Source organism: Lactuca serriola, chromosome 1 (assembly GCF_051521515.1).
Source record: "Lactuca serriola cultivar US96UC23 chromosome 1, Lser_US96UC23_V15, whole genome shotgun sequence".
Taxonomy (NCBI): Eukaryota; Viridiplantae; Streptophyta; class Magnoliopsida; order Asterales; family Asteraceae; genus Lactuca; species Lactuca serriola.
In genome coordinates this window covers 176,428,537-176,433,457 of record NC_136408.1, presented here as the reverse complement: position 1 = coordinate 176,433,457, position 4,921 = coordinate 176,428,537, and the positions used below count along the sequence as shown (strand labels likewise).

The 4,921-nt window shown below is 33.9% G+C and overlaps 1 long non-coding RNA gene across 1 annotated transcript; it reads right to left on the bottom strand.

Moving 5' to 3' along the window:
* Positions 1-324: 324 nt before the first annotated feature.
* LOC145101585 (uncharacterized) lies at positions 325-1,849 on the bottom strand. Its single transcript, XR_013705721.1, has 3 exons — positions 1,711-1,849; positions 1,179-1,215; positions 325-1,053 (listed from the first exon to the last, which is right to left on the bottom strand). It is a non-coding gene; the product is annotated as an uncharacterized LOC145101585 (long non-coding RNA).
* Positions 1,850-4,921: the final 3,072 nt, after the last annotated feature.

Below are 4,921 nucleotides of genomic sequence, written 5' to 3'. Positions count from 1 at the left end.
ATTTAATATATATATATATATATATATATATATATATATATATATATATATATATATATATATATATATATATATATATATATGTTAAAATAAAGGTATCATAAATTGTTGTTTTTTTTTTGTTTTGAATTTGAAGACCAAAGAGGGGCTGGTCACCCTGTATGAGCTATTCTCTCAAAATAGCTAATCACACTTGGTATGTTTTATGAAAAAAGGGGTTTAAAGGAGTCTGCTCCCCTTCATTTAACATGAATCTCCAAATAAAGTTGGAAATATCCTCCGAGTTTAGTCATTGCTGATGTTACAGAGGTTTCAATCCAAATATTTTCAACCGAACAAGCAAAAGGATTTTAATTTCCTTAAATTCCAAATACATGCAACTCCATTTCATTTGCTAAATTCCAAAACAGTCAAATAGAAAGTTTGAACCAAACGCCCCTTACATTGTTGAGTAGTTTTGAATGCTAACTAGTTGTAACCGAATCAAAAGTATAATATGGTTAGTCTATATTCTTAGGAGGAGGAGACGATCGGTCCTTGTTGGAAAGCAAACAATCTGAAGAAAAAAATTGAACGATAAACATCTTCTTAATCTCTTTCCACGTAACCTTATCATTGTTATCGATTCGCCGGCTTAGCTTTTGGATTTGTTCCCACCATGGGAAATTCTTTGGGAATGTCTCGGCTACAAGTTGTCCTTGCCTTTCGCGAGGGATTTTATGATACTTAAAACATGAATCTACACACTTCTTCCACTCCCGAAAGACTTTAAGATCTTTAAAATTCTCAGGGAAGTCAGGTAGACCTAAATTTTGGTCAAAAGGTATCTCAGGTAGACCTAAGTTTTTGTCAAAAGGCATCTCACGTAGACCTAAGTTTTGGTCAAAAGGTATCTCTTTGGATTCCTCAGCTGAGAAAAGAGGAAACTCAGGTTGATTTTTTTGAATTTTTTGCAACTCCTCCTCCATACGTTGTACACGACTGCTCAGATCTTCGAGTTTGTTTGACATCGACTCAAACCCCCTCAGAATTTTGTTTATATCGTTGGCCACACTGAAAAACAAAACCATTGATTGTCATTCATTATAAGGTACCTTACTTATAGGAGAATAAAAGAGTCCAATCTTGATCAAGTAAAACATAACTAGTTATTCCCTCTAATGCCCAAAATACCTAACCTTTGTTGTTCATCCATGTCTTCTTGTATCAACTTCCCTGCATCAAAATTTTTAGATTTTATGAGAACTTGTCTGACTGGTTTAAGCTTTTTTGATGCAGTATGTATGTACACATGTGCATAAACGTATGTAAGTTGTTAATTGTGGATGCCATCAAATGTTAAAGCTTTGTGGGCTGCGTTTAATATTGGTTTGTTTCTTCTGAGATTGAAACCGATACAAACACAAAAAAAACACCAAAGGGATGATTATGCTTACAAAGAACTTTCTACATAATTTAATAATAGCAGTAGCAGCAAAGCAAACATGTACAGAAATTGTTAACCCGAATTTCTGCAATACAACTCTAAAAGAGATGTCTATCAATATATTCAGAATATCAATGAAACTTATATCAGAAAAACCAAAATAGCTTTATGAAAAACCCTAGAAAATAACTAAACACAACTGAAAACCAAGCAAGGGTTCTCGAGTAATCAGAATCACAAATCACACAGCAATCAAATAATTAGTAGAGTAAGAAAGAAATTACCGTTATCACGTGAAGCAATCGTCCCGTCTCCTCGTCCTCAGGTATCGATTTCTGAAATTGCCTCGTTAATTTGCTGGCTCCCTTCCTTTTCACCGCCTCTCTACGCTGTACCGGACCCCTGAGTGGAGCTGGATCAATCTTTGGGCCGAAAATATTATAACATCAATGTTGAAGTGGGTGGGCCGTGGCCCAGGCTGATCTTAATTAGTTTTTTTTTTTCTTTTGCAATGTTTTTATATTATTTAGATGTATATCAAAACTAGGTTATATCTACAGAAACATATTAAAAAAAATACATATAAAGTTATAAAAACGACACAATAAAAAAAATAAAGTAACATAAAGAGACTTAGTATTATTGATTATATGAAAACCACGGGTAAAAGATCAATAACGAGAATAAAGTAGTTGTCAAAAATTTTACGCAAGTGTAAAATCTATTAACATATACCAACTGTATCTATCAATATAGCAATGATAGTGACTTTGATTTAAAAGGTGAAAGTTTGTGAATGATTCAAACATTCTTATTAATTACCATTATACCCCTAGTCGGTTTTGACTATATAAATTATGTAAATATTAAATCAGCTTCATTGATATGGACTGAAGTGATATCACTTAAAAAGGTTAGATTTTATTCCTGAGGTGATAATTATGAACGAAGGAGACATGGGGAAAATCTACTTAACTCAATTCGAAAGTTGAAGGTCCTGTAAATTTTATACAAAAGGAAACAAAAAAGTATAATACTTCTTTGTATTTTGGCGATTGTAAACTTTGTAAAGTGTTTGCTTTTACTCTGTCTTTATAGTGTGATAAGGTTAAACAAAACCTAGTTTTGATGGCTCAGAAGATGACAGAACAAAAACCATCAACCCAAGTTTTAGTTCGAGAACAAATACTGAATTTGTGGTTGAAAAATATCAATAACAAAGTGAGGATGACTAAATGGTCGACTAAAAGATGAAGTGGGCAGCCCTTGACATTTAAAGTTTCAGCTCTTCAATTAAAAAAAAGCTTTATGCAGTGCTTGAAATTACAATGCTTTAATAAGAAAAAAACATAACTTTTTCTAAAATAAGAATTATGTCACAACTGGCATTTTAGGGCTAGAATTTCATATTCATGTACAAGATAGTTCTGTGTGTAACTATATGACGCTATGTTAAATGTGAACTAAACTTCAATGTTATATCAGTTTATACATCCATAAATTTTCTCTAGTCGAAACTTCTTTGTGAAAGCTCTAAACCTAATCCAATAAGCTATATCCATTCAACTTTGAGCCTTAACTCAAGTTCTCTCGGTCCAAACCCTCTTAATGGACTAAGACCCTCTTATTGGGCCTAATGGGTCGGTAACCTCTCGCTTTGGCTCGCCGAACAACCACTGTTGGGCCATTGTTGGGCCGTAAGGAATTATTTTAAAGCTTAATGGGACACAACTCACTATTAAACTTCCAATTGGACCTTGAAAGTCCGGAAATTTAATATTTGGCCCCTTTGGGCCGAAAACACTTCCATTTAGTGTAATTGGGTCGAGAACCCAATTATGGGCCCTAATGGATCAAAAATCTCTTTTAGGACCCCTCACTAAACCAAAAATCTTTATTGGGCCAAAATTTATTTCTTTTGGACCCATTATTGGGTCAAACCCATTTTGGGCCCAATCCAAGCCAAAAACACGCATAGCCGAAAACTCTTAGTGCGCTTGAGGTGTTTTCGGCCATTTGTGAAAAACGAGTCCCAAATCCTTTCCCCTCTCCTATTGGGTCAAACGGCCATCATTTTAATAAAAAAATGGCATTAGCTAAAAATGTGACACCTCACAGTTATCTTGCATGTAAACATGCATATTACACCTCATGCATCTATGCAATTAGGTGTTAGCCATTAAGTAATAACCATTAATCCCCTCTCTCTCTATCTCTCTCTCTCTCTCACTTCCTCATTATCGGCCGAGACCACCATCACCTCCCTCATTCTTACTTCAAACTTACTACAACTCTCTCATTTCTCTTTCAATCCTCAAGAAAAAATTTCTTATCCTTCACTCTTTCCTCTTAAAAGTCGTGGGTTTTGGGTGCATGCAACAAGAAGTTCACTTCAAGTTATACACTTTTGGTAAGTTCCTATCAAATTCAAGTGGTTTTGTTTTAAAGTTATGCTAATATCACTCCTTAAACCACACCATTTCGTGTTTTGCTCCCTAGAACTCTCTTGGTTTCGAAAATCTCTTCAAGAAAGCTATCTAGGCCGAAAACTTCCTCCCTCTTCCTCTTCACAACCGAAAAAACCCAAGGTGAGCTTCATACCCCTTGTTTTCGTGATTTTCCATCTTTAGGGGGAGAATACAAGCTTGGTTTTGTGTAAAATCCTTGTATTTATGCATGCATGTGTATATTTTCATGATATGTTGGGTGAAATGCTACGAAACCATGATAAAACACTCATGAACTCGAAATTTCATCCAAGTTTTGAAGTTATTAGTAAACAAGTTACTTTATGTAACTTCCTTTGATGCTTGGAAAGATTAAACATGTTAAAAGTTACTTTGAAACTAAAGAAAGTATATAAAGGGGCCATATTTGACAATAAAGATAAAAATGGGCTTCTACTGATGTTCTCGGTAGTAATGGGCTGAAAGTGTCATTTTTGATAAAAATGGGCTTTTATTGACATTCTTGGTAATAATGGGCCGAAAGTGTCATTTTTGATAAAAATAGGTTTTTGTTGACATTCTCGGTAATAATGGGCCAAAAGTGTCATTTTTGATAAAAATGGGCTTTTATTGACATTCTCGGTAATAATGGGCCAAAAGTGTCATTTTTGATAAAAATGGGCTTTTATTGACATTCTCGGTAATAATGGGCCAAAAGTGTAATTTTTGATAAAAATGGGCTTTTATGTCATTTTCGGTATTATTGGGCTAAAATGATCATTTTTTATAAAAATGGGCCTTTCATGACATTTACGGTATTAATGGGCCAAATTGTTATTTTTGATAAATATGGGCTTTTTATGATATTTTTTATTTAAAAAGGGCCGAAAATGAGTCAATTAACAAAATTGGGCATAATATGACATTTTTATATAAAATGGGCCGAAAATGGATTTTTTTGGCAAAAATGGGCCATTATTGACCTCTGGGATAATATTGGGTCATTTTCAAACATTTTAGTAAAAATGGGCCATTTATAACAATTAGA